We start from the raw sequence: 19,588 nt of genomic DNA on the forward strand, positions 1-19,588 counted from the left end.
CACACACACACACACACACACACACACACACACACACACACACACACACACACAGACCTGGATTTGATTTTCAGTCCTACTTTGCATATATCACTGGGTTGGATTTTCAGTTCTATTTTGTGTATATTCATGGGATGGATTTTCAGTCCTATTTTGCACACTGCCCTGGGTTGGATTTTCTGTCCTGTTTTGCACACATACCTGAGATGGATTTTCAATACTATTTTGCACACATCCCTGAGTTGGATTTTTAGTCATATTTTGCACACTACCCTGGGTTGGATTTTCTGTCTTATTTTGCACACATCCCTGAGTTTAATTTTCAGTCATATTTTGGACACATCTCTGTGTTGGATTTTCAATCCTGTTTTGCACATGCACCTGGGATGGATTGTCAGTCCTATTTTGCACACATACCTTGGTTTGATTTTCAGTGCTATTTTTGTATACATTCCAGCACTGGATTTTTAATCCTATGTTGCACACATACCTGGGTTTGACTTCTCAGTCCTGTTTTGCACACATACCTGGGTTCAATTTCTCAGTCCTGTCTTGCACACATCCCTGAGTTTGATTTTTCAGTGCTGTTTTGCACACATACCTGGGTTTGATTTCTCAGTCCTGTTTTGCACACATCCCTGAGTTTGATTTTTCAGTGCTGTTTTGCACACATACCTGGGTTGGACTTTCATTTCTATTTTGTGCATCTTTTTAGGCAATGCCAAATTTACAAACCTACTGACATAGTAAATTCAATTCAACTGAACCTCAAGGTGTAACTGTTCAATGCCGGGTGCCTAACCAAAAAGGTAAACTCCCTCCATGTCCTCCTCACCCTGGAGAATATAGACATCTGTGCAGTTTCTGACACATGGTTTAAAGCTGCAGAGAGTACCCCAGGAGTGCAAGGTTTCACTGCCTTTTACACTTTTAGACCAATAGCTGCATAGACAAGGACTAAATATGAAGGTGTCCCAATATACATCAGTAGCAAACATATCTTTAAGTAAGTTAATCAGGATGATAGGCTGGAGTTTCTCCACATGCAGTTCAGCATAGATAAAATCCATTACCATATCCTAGCAAGTTATACATCACTATCTGTGTACCACAAAACTGATAACACATACTTAAACCTACTGGAGACATTCACCATCCAACCTAACACCTTACTCATGGGTGACTTTAATTACCCTTCTGTAACCCAGGATCCCACACTGCCCCAAATCTGCAGGCATAGAGATTCCTGGACTTCATAAATACAAACTCCCTTAACCAGTTAATGCCTTTAAAGGTTCCAGTATACTGGAACTTGTACTCACAAATAGAAAAGAATGCTGCACCGCCCTCATGTCATGTCTTCCCTGGTAAAAGGTCTGACCATAAAGCTGTCTTTTTCGAAAACAGAATTAACTTGGTGAACCCAGTAAACCAAGTAACAGTTAGGAACTATTCCAAAGTGAACTACCCTTTATTAAGAGATAGTTTGTCAAAATGTAATGCTTCTCCAAACCAGAGAACACAGCAGCCTATGCAGAATTGTTCACAGAAATGCTGTGCAACCATGAACCTACCAGAGGTAAACTTAAAACTAACTCCAAAAACAAACAACTCTGGTGGCACTCAGATTGGAAAAAAATCATGGCTAATATCAGGAATCTCTGGCATACAAGGCATTCCTGGATCCCGCACAAATGAACCTTTTGCACATCCACAAAACAAACAGAACATACTGCCATGCTTATAATGTAAATAGGACATGACAGACAGACATATATGTATCTTAGAGAAGTCCCTTTCTCTGGAACAGGGTCCCCATCCATGTGAAACAAATTCCCTCCCTATCTCCATTTAAGTGTAACTTGGACCCATACCTCTCAACTGTCTAGATTTTTGCCTCATAATTTTGTTCTGTTTCTCATAAAATTGCAGTTTTTTTGCAAATCATTTGCAAATTATTGAGGACTGAAGCCACAAAGTAATGAAAGACATTTGAGTTTCAGACTTTATACCCTTCAGAAAATTCATGCTAATGCAAGACCTGTTATTCTCTCAACTTTCTAAGTTTTGTAAGACAATATTTAAAAATTGTCCCTATTTTTGCACCTTTGTCCCACATTTACTTATGACTTTGTCTAGATTTCTGGCTGTAAGTGGTTGAGAGGAATGAGAAGTTGTACACATGCATCCTGCACAAACTGGATATGGAATGGTTTATTGAATTCCTACATGAAAAGGGGATTCATCAGGACCACATCAATCTCTAAGAGAATTTATTAGAGATTGTACTGAAAAGCAACGATTTAATTTTTTAGAACAAGTTGTATTTGCAGAGTAAGGAAGTCATTATGGGTTCGGCATGTGGGGGGTTGTTTGCAAACATTGTGAGGATTCAGTGGGAGAGAAAATACCTGTTCCCATCATATTTTTTTCTTCTTGTAAATTCTACACATGATTTCTAGAAAACAACTTCATTGTTTAGGATGCTGGTAAAGAACATATCCGATACATCAATAATAGCACCGAGTTCCTCAAATTTATACATGTATGTTGTGACAATAACATTGCCTATCTCGACATTTGGCTTATGAAGGACACAGCTAACCACATTTTTGTGTCTAAAAGCCGCAGAAAGTCCACCTATTCCAACGGCTGTCTCCATTTTTCCAGCTCCCATCCACTAACCCAAAAAAGATCTGTGGTTCAAGGGCAGTTTGTTAGAGCTGCAAGGATGGTTACCCTGGATGAAGCTTTCTGGGATGAGTGGCGAGTATTGAAACACGTGTTTAGGGTATGAGGGTGTGATGCCCATGCCCTGGCCCAGCCATCAAGGAGCCTCAATCCTCACCACTAACACCAGGGAGGTCATCTCATAGAAGAGAGGAAAGGATAACTAATACACACAGTAAAGTACAATTTCCCTTAAGTGCACACACAGATCACAGTCAGTCTGGGGCTGGTTGCTCCCTTGCTCACCAGGTCCCCAATAAGACTCCCCACTGGCACAGCTATAGGGTCCAGTCTCAGCCTAGCTGGGCAAGTTAAAACCTCCAGTACCCTCTCTGTCCAACCAGTGCTTTGTGTCCCTGCCCAAGTAGCTGACACAACACACACATACTTTGAGATAAGTATTTATACAACTTCAAAGACACTCCTGGCAAAGGCTGACATAGATTCTCCAGCTGTGCCCCTTTACACAGACCATATGGTAGTAATCCCTGCCACCACCCAGCTAATAATATCAGCTACTAAAAGGCCCTTAAAAGGGTGTCATATTAGTACTGTGCAATATTATTATCCAATGGTAATGTGACTATTCAGTCTAGGCTTATTGGAAGGGTTTAGACAGTAAACTCTATAAATATATAATGTACTCTAAAGCATAATTTATCTCTACATAAACTAGCCACAGGTAGAAGGTTTTAAAAATATTTAATAATAAATAATTAAAACACAAGACAAAACTACTATACCACAGAGATATCTAAGAGTTCAGAGTTCACACAGAAACTTAAAATAATACAGTAGGACAGGTCTGGTTTCAAAGAAAAATACCTAATTAATCTTTACTAGCTTTAACTATTCTTACAAGAAATCACAGTGCTAAAACTTACATGTGAGCTTAGGCAGAGTGCTGAGTTAGATATCCAAGAACAAAATGCTTCCAGTCTCTTGTGAGAAATAGTATATAAACATTACTAACAAACATGTCTCTAAGGCCCTCCTAAATTACATCATTTTTGACACTTAGATTTTCCCAGTATTCGTACTGCATCATCTTAACACCTGGTCTGAGTTCTAAGGCCACAAACTGCATTATTTAGCAATCTAACACCTGCTCAGAAACTTACAACAATACAAGGCATTTCACATATACACTCTAGCAGAAACCAGAGCAATAAAGCACCTTCCACATGTAAATTCTGGTCATAAACTTTAGCCTTAAAGCAATGGGCATGAAACCTTCATCCAGACACACTGGAGCCGAATTCTAACATGAAAGGGTCACAACATCCTTCACTTGGCCAGTAGAGTGCAATGTTGTCACATATTGTGCAGTTCTACATTTCACAGTATTCTTTTACACTCAAGAAAACATGCCTGTATTTTATATTTATTTACAAATGTTAGAATCATATATCAAATTCAATTTGACTAGGCTAGCAGCCTTCGCCCATCTCTCCCCAATCGTCATATCCCCCCCCCCCCAGGGGAACTCAAGCAAGTTTTTCAAGTGTTCCTTGAGACACATCACTTGAGAGTGTCAGGTCTATCAGGGTGTACCTCACTCCATTTCCTGTCTTGAGAGCCCATATGCATTGGCATTGCTACTCCCACTGCGATGCTGCACTGACATATCATATGCTTGCAACCCCAGACTCCATCTTAGCAACTTGGCATTTTGCTGACTGGCTCTGTTTAACCATGTTAGAGGGTTGTGATCTGTCATCACAGTGAATTTTCTTCCATACAGATAAGGCTGAAGTTTTTGTAGTGCCCATACTATGGCTAGACATTCCCTTTCTACCACTGCATAGCATTCCTTCCTGGGTTGGAGCCTATGACCGACATAAACCAATGGGTGCTCTTCTCCCTCTGAAGAAATCTGGCTAAGTACAGCCCCCACCCCATAGTTTGAAGCATCCACCTGCACAACAAAGTCTTTGCTGTAGTTTGGACTGGCTAACACAGGGGGTCCTCTCAAAGCTTCTTTAAGCTTCTGAAATGACTGCTCACATGCTGGGGTCCACACTACCATATCTGGCCTGTTCTTCCTTGTCAGCTCTGTGAGAGGAGCAGCTATGGTACTATAATTGGAAACAAACTTTCTGTAGTACCCTGCTGTCCCCAAGAATGCCCTCACTTGCTGTTTGGTAGCAGGTGCAGGCCATGCTTGAATAGCTTCCACTTTGGCAGGTTCCGGCCTTATCTTACCACTCCCCCCTCTCAATGTCCTAGGTAGGAGACCTCTGCCATACCCACCTAACATTTGCTTGGCTTAATGGTCAACCCTGCCCTCTGTAGTCTGCCCAGCAGCTCCCTGACATGCTGAAGGTGCTCTTGCCAAGAATGGCTGTAGATAGCAATATCATCCATGTAAGCAAGGGCAAACCATCCTGCTCCTGCTAAGATATGATCTACCAGCCGCTGGAAAGTCACTGGGGCATTCTTCATCCCAAAAGGCATCTTTGTGAACTCATACAAGCCAAAAGGAGTCACAAAGGCTGACTTCTCTCTAACACTGGGAGACAAGGGCACCTGCCAGTAACCCTTGGTAAGATCAATGGTTGTAAGATACTTAGCCCCATCCAACTGCTTTAGGGCCTCATCTGTCCTAGGCATGGGGTAAGCATCTGCCTCTGTGTGACTATTTAATTTCCTGTAATCTACACAGAACCTGGTGCTGCCATCCTTCTTTGGCACCAACACCACTGGTGAGGCCCAGGGGTTGTTGGACTCTTCAAACACCCCTAGTTCCAACATCTCCTGTACCTCCTCCCTCAAAGTCAGTTTGACTCTCTCAGGCAACCTATAAAGGGCCTGCCTGATAGGCATTTGGGGTCCTGTATCCACCTGGTCCTGCACCAGGTGGGTGCTCCCTGGTTTCCCGGTGAACATGCCCCCAAACTCCTGCAACACTGCTTGGATTTCTCGAACCTGGGTAGGAGATAGCTGCTGGGACATTGCTACCCCTTCCACCGAAGTGTCAGCCCAGCCTCACTGAGGAGATCAGTCACAAGATCTCTCTCAGACTCCTCCTGCAATCCACTGCAAATGCTCAGCACAAGGGCCACCATATCATGGTAAGGTTTCATCATGTTAACATGGTACAATTTGTGCCCCTGCTACCTGCCTAGCACTTCCACCATGTAGTTAACATCACTTACCTTTCTTACCACCTTGTAGGGTCCCTCCCAAGCTGCTTACAGCTTGTTGTGTCTCACAGGAATGAGAACCATCACCTGCTGCCCTACAGCATACTCTCTAGCTCGAGCATTCCTGTCATACCACACCTTTTTCTGTTGTTGGGGTTGTGACAGGTTCTCCTGGGCCAGGCCCATGAGTTCCCTGAGCCTTGTCTTGAGTTTCAGGACCCCACTCCCTCTTAAACTGATCTGCAAATGCCCATAGCATGGACTTGATTGCAGAGTTTAACCTCTCACCAAGACCATTAGTCTGGGGATGGTAGGGGTGGTCTTCATGTGCTTCTTCCCACTGGACTTCCACAGACAAGCCAGCAGGTCTGACATAAAATTGGCACCTATGTCAGACAGTATTTCCTTTGGGAAACTTACCCTGCTGAAAATCTCTAGCAAAGCATTTGCCACCTTCTCGGCCTCAATGGAGAACAAAGCCACTGCCTCAGGGTATCATGTAGCATAATCTACAATCACTAGGATATACTTTTTCCCTGTGGAACTTGTGGTACTCAGAGGACCCACAATATCCATAGCTACCCTCTGAAATGGCTCCTCAATCACAGGCAAAGGCATCAAAGGAGCTCTCACCTTGTCTCCTGTCTTGCCTACCTTTTGGCACTGATAACAGGTCTTGCAGTACCTTGTTACATCTCTGAAAATTCCAGGCCAGTAGAAGTTCTGCATAATACACCTCTTTGTACGTTTTATGCCCATATGACATGCAAAGGGAGTATCATGGGCTATGGCTAGAAGCACCAGATAGTAAGTTCTTGGCACTGCCAACTGCTGTACTGTCTCACCTTCTAGCCCTCCCTCAGGGGTCCACTCTCTGTATAGTAACCCTTTGTCCCAGTATACAGATTCCCCCTTCCCTTGAGAATCAGGTGCCTCCCTAGCTACCTGCCTCTGGCCTTGCAATGTAGGGTCTGAGAGCTGAGCCTGTCTCAAGTCTCTCCTTGTAACCCTTCCCAGCTCCCCTTCCACAGGAAGTCTGGCATCTTCTGACAGCGGTGCCTCACTGTCAGCCTTGGTACTACTTCTCACCTCTACCTTTGCAGTTACCCTGTCCAAGGGAACATCAGTACCCACAAGCAGCTGTGGCTCACATTCAGTCTCACTGCTACAGTATAGCTCACTCCCTGAAGTAACCACCTCAGCAGTCCTGGCTGCAAGTATGCAGTATGTTTGGGTCTCCCCCAGGCTATGAGACCCACATGCTTGTCTCCTAGCCTCACTGCATGTAACTGCATAAGTACATAGTACTGCTTCATCCAAATCCTTCCCGCTCAGGACATCTGCATGATGGTAGTTCCATACCCCCTGTTGTCTCAAGACAACCTACTGTTGGCATTTTGTCTTTCCCACTTACTGGCTCCCTCACCTTTGGTTCCCCAGCTTGCCTTCATGGACATCTGTATGCCACATGGCCCCACTGGTTGCATTCAAAACATTTAACCCTAGCTCCTGGATGTATACCTGGACTAGTGGCTTCCCCTGCTACTGGCGGATTCTGTTGGGGCAGTCTGTGCTGCCCACCATGGGTTACTTTAGTCCCATGAGCAGTACTGTGGGTCCCTTTCTTGTGCAGGGCTGCCCTGCTTGCTAGGTATAGGTCTCTCTTCTTCCCCAACTCCTCTGAAGTAGCACACTATCTATCAGCTAACCAGATCTTCGTGTCCTCAGGCAAAGTGCTAAGGGCTTGTTCCCTTACCAAAAGGTCTGCCAGACCTTCAAAACTGATGACCTGACATCCACTCACCCAGCTATGAAAATTAGTGCTCAGTTCAGCAACATATTCACATACATTTTCATCTGCCTTGCATCTATGTTCACGAAACTTTTTCCTATACATTTCAGGTGTTAGCTTAAAACATTCCAACAAGTGTCTTTTTACAGAAGTATAATCAAAACAGTCAGTGTCATGCATTTTTGCTAAAGAAGTTACAGCTTTACCATGGAGTAAGGGGGTCAGGAACCGTACCCAGAGCCCTTGGTCAACTTCATACTGTTTACATACCCGCTCAAACATATGAATGAAGCTATCAAAATTATCCCCCTCTTTAAACTGTGGAAGAAATTTACTGACCTTTTGTGCTTCTGAGGTCCAGTTACTCCCGTCCCCATTACCTCCATGACTCCGGCGAATAGTCAGCATTTCCCTCTCATGCCTCCTCTGCCGTTCATTTTCCTCAGCTTGTAGACTCCTCATTTTCTCAGCTGCTTGTAGTTCCATACACCTGGCCTCCAACTCAAGTCTCTTTAGCTCCAGCTGGATTTTTAACTCCACTGCAGAAAGGTTGAGCTGTCCATTCTCCAAGGATATTGTATCTCCACTGTCAGTCTGATTGTCCTCCAGGCTGCTGTTTTCTGATGCAGCTGTAACCAGGGCTGCACTCAGGTCTGCCTAAGTCAGGTTTCCATGCACCAGCCACCTAGCCTGGCACATCTCTGCCAGCTGGCTCCTTGTCAGCTTTCCATACTCTTCTGCTGACATGCTGCCTGCTCACCCTGACTAACACAAAGCTAACAAAAGAAATAAAACAATTGTGATCTGAACTCTGAGTATACACTGCATGGCTGTTTTAGAGTATGAAACACTTTTAGAGATCACTGTACATAAGCTACAGGAATTCGCTCTACCCACACCACTACAAGCCAATTATTGTGTGAAGTAGATCCCACCACTGCCAAACACTTGTGATGACCGTGCCCTGGCCCAGCAATCAAGGAGCCTCAATCCTCACCACTAACACCAGGGAGGTTGTCTCATAGAAGAGAGGAAAGGATAACAAATACACACAGTAAAGTACAATTTCCTTTATGCGCACACAGAGATCACAGTCAGTCTGGGGCTGGTTGCTCCCTTGCTCACCAGGTCCCCAATAAGACTCCCCACTGGCACAGCTATAGGGTCCAGATCTCAGCCTAGCTGGGCAAGTTAAAACCTCCAGTACCCTATCTGTCCATTCAGTGCTTTGTGTCCCTGCCCAAGTAGCTGACACAACACACACACACTTTGAGATAAGTATTTATACAACTTCACAGATGCTCCTGGAAAAGGCTGACACAGATTCTCCAGCTGTACCCCTTTACCCAGACCATATGGTAGTAATCCCTGCCCCACCCAGCTAATAATATCAGCTGCTAAAAGTCCCTTAAATGGGTGTCTAATTATTACTGTGCAATATTACTATCTATTAATTTATTAATAGATAATAATTAATATTTATTAATTATTTATTATCTGTTATCTATTAATATTAACAATATATGTACTAATCCTGACTGATATTTCCTCCTTTCTAACCACTACCTTCACTTAACCAAAACATTAATCTCTGTTCCAAAAAAAAAAAAAAAAAAGTTTTGTTTCTTATGTTCATGTATCTTTTCTCTATAATATTGTCTAAGCTTCTCACATGTTAATCCTGATATATGCAACCTATATGTACGTGCATATTCATGTATTTTTTTTTCATCTTAGGTAGTGTACATCTACTTTTATGGGTCTCTATGTCTAATTAATTTTTTAAATATGTCTTATACTTACTTATTTGTAGCAATTTATATAATGCTGTAGTGGAACTTTTCTCCCCGGGCCTCTACTGAAAATGGACATATATCCAGTTAGACTAGCCCAGTCAAATGTAAAATAAAATAATAAATAAAAATAAATTATCCAATGGTAATGTGAGTATTCCGTCTAGGCTTAGTGGAAGGGCTTAGACAGTAAACGGTATAAATATATAATGTACTGTAAAGCATAATGTATCTCTACATAAACCAGCCACAGGTAGAAGGTTTTAAAAATATTTAATAATAAATAATTAAAACACAAGACAAAACTACTACACCATAGAGATATCTAAGAGTTCAGAGATCACACAGAAACTTAAAATAATACAGTAGAACAGGTCTGATTTCAAAGAAAAATACCTAATTAATCTTTACTAGCTTTAACTATTCCTACAAGAAATCACAGTGCTAGAAACTTACATGTGAGCTTAGGCAGAGTGCTGAGTTAGATATCCGAGATCAAAATGCTTCCAGCCTCTTGTGAGAAATAGTATTTAAACATTACTAACAAGCATGTCTCTAAGACCCCCCCCCCAAAATTGCATAATTTTTGACACTTAGGTTTTCCAAGTATTCATATTGTATCATCTTAATACCTGGTCTGAGTTCTCAGGCCACAAACTGCATTATTTAGCAATCTAACACCTGCTCAGAAACTTACAACAATACAAGGCATTTCACATATACACTCTTGCAGAAACCAGACCAATAAAGCACCTTCCACAAGTAAATTCTAGTCATAAACTTTAGCTTTAAAACAATGGGCATGAAACCTTCATCCAGACACACTGGAGCCGAATTCTAACATGAAAGGGTCACAACATGCTTCACTGGGCCAGTAGAGTGCAATGTTGTCACATATTTTGCAGTTCCACATTTCACAGTATTTTCTACATTCAAGAAAACATACCTGTATTTTACATTTATTTACAAATGCCAGAATTATATATCAAATTCTATTAGACTAGGCTGGCAGCCTTCGCCCATCTCTCCCCCATCTTCACAGAGGGTACCCAGTTGACTTCACTGATAATTTGATGTATGAGATAATGAATAAATGAGAACAGAGAGTGTTCATTCTGATTTTAAACAGCAGGATGAGCGTTCCAGACAACAGTAACAACGGTATTCATACATCCAGCACATCACCCACCCCCACCACAAAGGGCTTTTAGAAGTGCTTTCACAACCATTTTTCGATGGACAGTCATGTAATTAAAGACATTCTGGTAAAATATTGGCCAATTTTGAGCAGTGATCAGGAGGTGAGAGACAATGTGTGGGGCATACCCACAAGTTGTTTACAAGAGGGGGAAGAACCTTAAGGAGTTGCTAGAAAAAGGAACAAATATTCCAAAGAGTGAGCAACAAAAGCATTGTTATAAGTAAGTGCGGTCACTGCTCCCAATGCCAACATATGTTGGTAGACAAGGAGCGTGCCATTTCTAATAACATCATTGCAGTTAAGGGGCACTACAATTGAAATACACAACATGTGGTGTATTGCGCACTCTACTCATTATGCCCTGATTTTTATACTGGCAAGACTGAGAGATGATTCAGAGAGAGGATCTATGAGCACATATATGACATTAAAAAACAAAAGAATACCAATGCACTGTTTAAGCATAGGTAGGTTCATAGATTAGTACTAAACTAACTGCCCTTGCGAGCCACTTTAAGCCTAGCCAATTATCTCTTGTGAGACTCAAACCCTGCACCTTGTATTTGTAAGGCAAACACCTTAACCATTAGGCCAGCCTCTGAATGTGTGGGCATGTGCAACAGAACCCTGGACATCAGTTCAAATTGGTGACTTTGGAACAAGTACTAATAAATGATGGAGGGGACCCATGGACAGTGGCTCTTGAAAAGTATGAATTATATTGGCAACTTTTTCTGAAAGTAGATCTTGGGCCAGGCTTAAACGAGCATTTGTCTATTGAGTGCTTGCTTAAGTTAAAAGCACTACAAAGATAACATTTTTTATCTTTAAATACAGTTTTAAACATAATATTAACACATAGCATAAAACATAAAATATTGCTTTGTGGTATATGCATTTAGTCTATTGTCTTTATTTATTTATTTACTTATTTCCTAATTTAATCAAAGGTTTTATATTACATTACTTATTAAGCTTAATTTGAGATACCTATTTTTAGGTCTTAAGGACTTCACAAGAATATTTTATAAATGAGACTGTTTCATTAAGGGGTTGTCCGTTGCAGAGGCTTGGCAGTCACACGATGGATATCTTAAATTTTATTGGTTAATGGAATACTTTTAATGTGGAAGGTGTTTACGTATTTTATCTGAGGAATTTTTTTAATGTAAAGATGTAAAGAGGAAAGCACTCATGTACTTTGTATTACAGGATTGGATTTTTTTTGAAGAGTACAGTGCACTTCATTTTTAACTCTGTAACCCATATCTACCTGATCCTATAAATATATATATATATATATATATATATATATATATATATATATATATATATATATATATATTATATATACACACATACACACACGTTTTATTATTTTGTTTCATGTATTATATTATGTTTTGGTCTTTATGACTCTGTTTTATGTATTATTGTAGCTCTGGAACTTTTCTCTCTGGGCCTCTGCTGAAAAGGGGTAAATGCCCAGCTGACTTTCCATGTAAAAAAAGGCAAATAAATAAATAAATACATACATACATACATTTCTAGGCCTCTCAGAGTACTTCACATGGAGTAAATCAATGGTTATTTACATATGCCTCCTATATTCAGAAGTTTCTATACTGCAGTTTAACCCTCAAAAGTGACATATTCAAAAAAGATGTGTGAGAACAAGAAAACTTGATTTGTAGGGACAACTTAGGGAAGTCTATTTGGTAGAATAAATGATAAACGACTTGTTAAGAAGTGGAGGACATGATAGCCTGCTTAAGCAAAGATAAAATAACAAAATGGAATAATATGTAGATAAAAAAGGGGTCTGACTACACATGCCTGAATGCTATTAACTCATGACCCACCTGGTCACTGCCATTTGCTCATAAATGAAACTGCTCAAATTCCTAATAGCCTGATCTCCCAAGTATGCATAGCCTTCCTCACACCTGACCCTGTTCAACATTATAGCTCTAACCTAACCTAAGCTCTAACCTTGAAACTGCCACCCAGGTCCCAAAGTGAGTCCACACTCCCTTAGCCTAAATCTCCACTTCCTCTCCCTAACCATAAAGTCTTTGATCACTCTATAAACCTAAAACTCCAGCTCCCTCCTTAAACCTACATTTCCTGATTGCTCCTTAAAGCTAAAACCCCCTTCCAGTTCCCTAAACCTAAACTCCCCTTCCAGGTCCCTAAACATAAAACCTCTTTCCTGCTTCCTAAACCTAAAACCCCCCTTTCCACTCCTAAACCTAAAACCCCCCTTTCCACTCCTAAACCTGAAGTCTCCCTCCTGCTCTATCCCCACAGTCTGCATGCCCAAATTCATATTTAAGTCCAAGCACAAGCAGCGGCCTCCCCTGTTACAAGTTGCTCAGTTCCCTCACCTTCAAGGCAGTGGTTTTTCGGGTATTTAGGATTAGAAAGCTTATAGTGTTCCCAAAAGAAAAAGACAGAACAAGCAACATTTATACAAATGGTACTAGATTGCTGGAACACACTTTCCAATGATATTGTTGGGGTGCACATGCTACTGCTTGATACAGGATTGCTGAGATCACAGTTGTTTGAGCTTCATAGCTTGAGGTAGTAACTGCCTGTGTGCTCTTTCTCATTCTATACAGGAAATATTTGTTTGTGTTAAAATGTATAGTGTTTTCATATTCTCAGGGATTGTGCTTCCTAGAAAAGAGTGAGTACAGTAACCCCAGAGTGAGAATAATAAAATAATGAGTGTGCAGAGGAAAACACTTTTTGTTGTTTTTGTTATGGTTAATTTACTCATAAACCTCACAGCCTTTGAGTATGTATAATTAGAGCATGTAACACTGGCTGTGGGATTTAAACTGTGCTTGTCAGGGATTTGTGAATTGGGGTGTATAACACTGAAGACTCAAGACTGCATCTGTTTGTTGTGTCTAAATCAGTGAAAAATTCAACAAATTCAAGAATGCATGAGACAGACATAAGACAATTCTTTACAGAAAATTGCATAACTGTGTTAATAAAAGTAAAAACAAGTAATAACTGTGGAGAAACTAACTGAATTAAGTTGTGGATTGTGGGGGAGCTGCTACATTCCCAGAAGTTGTGCTCTTAATGTTCTGAGGTGCATTTTAGAGCTTTGTTTCCCAATTTTTTGATTAAGTGATGGTATAATGATTAAGGTGTTTATCTCAGGGTAACCAAGTACAGGGTCTGATTCTCGCCTTTGAAAGGAATTAGTGTAGGCTTAAAATGGTCCGTAAGGGCAGCTAGCTTAGTACTTGCTTATGAAGAAAAATCCTGATTATGGAAAGAAACTCATTCCTATTCTTCAATATTGCTTTTTCTTGCATCTTTCCAATACACCCTAACTGAAAAAGTGTGCACTGTAATAACTGTGGAATAAGTAGTGAACTGAATCCGGGAAAAGCCCCCCCCCCCCCCAGAAGACATGGGATAATAGATGCTTTGAGGTGCATTTTAGAGTTATTTCCAGCCATTTGATTCAATAATAGCCTGAAAGAACCCATGAGCAAAAGTAGAAGTTTCAAAATACCAGTTCACAATAAAATGTTTGTGAAAACACATATATCATATTTGGAAATAGTGCCTGCCACGCTACCCCCCAAAAAAAAGTTAAGATATTCACCTTCTGTGTATTCCGCTGATGTTAGATTGGGATAAAGATATAAAGTGTCACAGTTATGTGTAAGTGACTGCTTTTAAACATATATACAACATGCCTCTTCACCCCCAAAAGACAGCCATCTTGCATGTGCCACTCTGATGTCAGAGTGGGACAAATCTAAAAGAACAAATAGAATTCAGTAACAAATTTCAAGTTAATGTTCTCAGAGGTATATAACTGTATGCCTCCTTATCCTGACCTCTTCCAAAAAATAACCACCTACATATGTGCCTGATATTTGATTGTGAGGACAGAAAAAATAATAATTCATCCATCCAGTCATCCATCCATCCACAAATCCTTTTTCCCATTTTTGCACATGGGGTTGAGGTGTCAAATTAGCCCTGCCCTAGCTGTTCTTCTATACAACACACACACACACACACACACACACACACACACACACACACACACACACACACACACACACACACACACACTCTCACACCTATGGCCAATTTAGTGTGTACAATGTGTAAAAATAATAATTTCACTAAGTTATTCCAACTTTAAAAATACATTACCACTACACAAGCTATAATGAGCTATATATACAATAAGTGTGCACTTCTGAGGATTGTGGAGGAGGGTTAATGAAACAATGGCCACGGTACCTCTCAAGTTTGTAGCACAGGAAATCTGGCCAAAAATAATGGTGAATAAAGGTCCATAATCATGGACATATCTTAATTAGCTCTCTTTTAAACTTAGAATAACAGCTTTTGCATTTGTACACATTTTCTGAAGGGTTTAGAGTCTGAAAAAAAACCTTTAATACTCAATAGTTTACCTGAAAAACACAAATTTTATGAGGAACAGACCAAAAATATGAGGCTAAAATATGGCCATTCTGAAAAATCTTAATTGGTGTGCTACAGTCCCTACATGTGTTATATTGACATTCTGTGCACACCTAAAAGAACTGATTGTTAGAAACACACAAGCCACAGAGATCTTCTGTGCAAACCTCTAAGGAGGGCCAATTTTAGACTACAAGATGTTAAACAGAAGACAGTGTTAAGCCCATGTCAAACTCTATGCATTGCGTGGTATTGTGCTTCATCACAGATGAAAATCTGTGACATTATTGTTTTAACAAACACCTACTGCCCCTAAAAGTAACTTGCATCACAAACTATACTGATTTTAATTTTAATGCAAAAACACACATACTAACACACTTCTTTTGACAAATCAGGTCTATCACAACATGCACAAGCAAATGAGAGCGCAATAAACATATACGCACATGAACACACTCATACTGGGTGTTACCTACAGACAAATTATAAGAGCACTGTTTCACCTATATCATATCTTTGGGGTTATGGAGAAAACCAGAGCATGTGGATAAGCTTACAGGGACTCAGGAAGGATATGCAGACTCCACAGAGAAGAAGCTACAGTCAAGAGCTCAACCAAAGCTCTGTGCTATTAGATAGAAATACTGTTCACTACACCACTATACTAATAATCATTTACTTTCACACACATTCTGCTCCTCCCAGATCACCAAACACAACCACTTATCATGTGCAATTCTGATGCTTGTGAAGGAAAGTGAAAGACATTCTGGCCACCATGTTACTATTAAATACACTACAACCTCCATACCCCCCACACACATGTACGCGCACACACACACTCGCACATGCATATGCCATGACAATGCTGGGTTTTACATTGATTTTAGCAAATCCATTCCTTGACACTACTACTACCATGCCAGATCAGTGGTGACGACAGCAGGGGCAAGTCACCTGTATCCACAGAGGGCCTCTGTACCCATCAATTACTTATACGTTACTATTAGCCCCTCAGATGTCAAATTGTGGTAAAAAATAAATAAATGTCAAGTAACAAATTCAAGATTCATAAAGAACATTGCCCCTTGAGTTGAGGGCTGCAGTAAAAAGGCCCTGTGCTCATGATGCAACGATTTCTGATTTAGAGACTCCTCAGCTGCAATAAGGAAATACCTCATTATCAGATTATTTGCATGTCTCTGAATTTCCATTAACTACCGTGAATGCAGAAGTGAAGATCAGAACTTCCTACAATAGTTAAAAGTGACAGTGGCTGCATCATGTTAGCTTAGCCCCCCATTCACTCTCCCACACACAATACACACATTCAAAAACACATACATACACAGGCGCATGCACCCAAACACACACACACACACACACACACACACACACACACACACACACACACACACACACACACACACACACAACAAACACACCATGTACCCCATACCTAAACCTGTGCTGTCAGAACATCCCTGATGTCTCCTTTTTCCTTCCTATGTAATTCATGGATGAATTCCATCAGTAATTTATGCTAGATAGTAGAGTTTCACATTCTTCATACCTTTCAGATAATCTACTGTGCTGTAAAACTGTTAGAGTAGCAACTTTCTAAGTGCTTAGGAGGCAAGTATAACAACCATCCTGATTAAGTGTTGTCTTGCACAATAACGTTGAAAATTATGCTTACTGTCACTTGTCCTTCCCGTTGTACATCAAGAACTGTTGTAGGCATGGAGTAATGCTTGACAGCCTCAAGTGGGTAGATGCTAAGGTTTACTGTTGCAAAGGTGAAGGGTTTGACTCTTTTTTAGTACCTTTAGGGCATACTAGTTAACAGTATCCCTTGTCTCTAGTGGTTACCCAAACAATGTTTTATTTATTTATTGGTAATTAGGTGCCTTTAAGGCATGTTATATACAGCATCCTTGGTATCTAGTGGTTTCCCCATACCTGTTATGTGTAAGTGCCATTATGGCACATGAGGTTATCCCTGATGGCTAGTGTACCCCTGACCCACATAGTTAAAGTATTCCCTGGAACCTAGCATTCCTCTTGACCCACATAGGTTCAGTATTCCCTGGTGTCTACTGTCCCCTCAACCCATGTAGTTAAAGTATTCTCTAGAGACTAGTGCCCCCCCTCCTCAATTCACATAATTAAAATATTCCCTAGTGGCTAGTGTTTCCCCCAACTTAATGTGCACTCTTTAGTCTGGAGGTGTTTGGATGTATGACAACTCCACCACCCTCACACACACCTACACACACAAAAACACACACCCACACACACAAGTGCATGTGCGCGCGCACACACACACACACACACACACACACACACACACACACACACACACACACACACACACACACCTAACTTGCCCTCTTACTAACCTACGATTTTTCACTATTTACTTTTTAAGTCAACTTAAAAAGCTTTTTGATGAACTCAGAGAAACGGCAAAACATGACATGTCTAAAGCTACTGAGGTTTGGCTGCATTGGCCTGAATGGACAAGACTTGAAACGTAAAACATCATGGGGATTCAGAAACCATTTGGCTGAAATATGGGTATGTCCTTAAGGGGTCATTTGCATGTATCTCATGGGCCTTGATTACAGAAGGTTTAATGTATTATACAGTGAAGACTCTAGCTTAGCTGGGTCTTTCTTGGAATTTTTCCTGGATGGTTTATCTCTGTGGCCTTTTCACCCATTGTGTTGGATGTTATTTGGGATATTTTGCAGGCACCTTAATTTTATGTACAATATCCATGATCGTAAGCTCAGTGTTTCCAAAATATAGCCAAAAAATCCACTTATGCTATAATGATAAGTTTAGAAAACTGGCAACATATGGCATGTTGACCTGGATGCACTAATAATGACTGAAAAAATTAAAGTTCATGGGCATTCAGCAGCCATGTAGCTGAAATGCTGGTATGTCCTTAAGAAGTCATATGCATGCAACCCTTTGGCCTATACTACATGAGGTTTAAGGTGTTACACACTGAAGACTTTAGCTTAGTTGTTTTTTTCTTGGTGTTTTTACTGAATGGTTTCTCTGTGTGACCTTTTTATCCCATGGTTTAATATATATATATATATATATATATATATATATATATATATATTATAGAGAGAGAGAGAGATTGTTGAATCCCATTGTCCTGAAATGCATAATACTGGCAACATAATTTAGGAGACCAAAACACTGAAGACCACAATGTTAAAAAATCTTGAATACTTAATATCCCTACAAGTGTAAACCCAGGAACAAGTCTTAGCATTGGTCCGGGGGCGGGGGGCAAGTCCAGAAGTTTGACATTGTGGTCTTCAATGTTATGGTCTTCCATATTATGTTACTGGACAGAAAGATAAAGAATATGGTCATCATACACCCTTCGTAAGGGATGCCAGCTGCAACCTGCTCACCAGTCTACAGGACATTTAAGGAAAATGGAAGGAGTTGTTTCAGCAGCTTCTAAATTAAGAAAAGCACACAGAATGTGTACTGCCCCAGACACAGCTGAAAATGAAAGAAGAACAAGAGCCCAAACTAGAAGAAGTAAGAACAGCACTAAGAAAAATGAAGTCAGGAAAAGCAGCAGGTTCAGATGAGGTCATGGCAGATGTGGATATATTAGCAGATAAATGGCTTCTGAGGGTACTCACAGCAGTATGGAGAGAAAAGGTGTATCCCAAATAACTGGAAAATAACCATTCTAGTGGCAATGTACAAGACCAAAGTGTCATTCCCATCTGTGGGCAGTAAAGAGGCATCAAATGCTTATCACACTGCATGGAGACGGTGATTGATATACAAATATCAGAGCTGTGGGAAGTAAGATGGGAGATAAACAGTTCAAATTCATATCAGGATGCAGATCAACTAAGCTGATGTTTGTGGTGAGACAGATAGCTGATAAATAAGTATAAATAAGCAAAGAGTCCAAATGGGCATTCCTAGACTTGGAGAAAGCATATGACAATGTCTAAGGAAAGATGATTTGTGCAGTCCTGCAATGGTTCAAAGCCTTTGAACCATTGGTAGAATTAGTGCAGGCTGTGTACAGGGGCCCAAAGACACAAGTGTTCACACTTGCAGAGGGGTTCCCAGTGGGACTGAGTGTCCATCAGGGTTCAGCGCTGAACCCATTGTTATTAGTAATGGTGATGGATGACATTAGCAAGCAAGTCAGTGGAGCCAACCATGTTTTTAAAGTCAGAAGTAACAAACTTCATGGCACCCATGCAGATGGGAACTGGAAGTTCAACTGCTGAATCCTACACTAAGGTGCTGTACGAGCACATTCACTCATGCATGGACCAAGCCATCCCAAATAGAACCAAGATGCTGTCCTGTAAAAAAAGGAAGCCAATCTAGTGGTCCCCTGCCATAAACAAGTTGTACAACAGAAGGAAGAAACTGTTGCAGAAAA

Source organism: Protopterus annectens, chromosome 6.part0, assembly GCF_019279795.1.
Source record: "Protopterus annectens isolate FY-2018-M chromosome 6.part0, PAN1.0, whole genome shotgun sequence".
Classification (NCBI taxonomy): Eukaryota; Metazoa; Chordata; order Ceratodontiformes; family Protopteridae; genus Protopterus; species Protopterus annectens.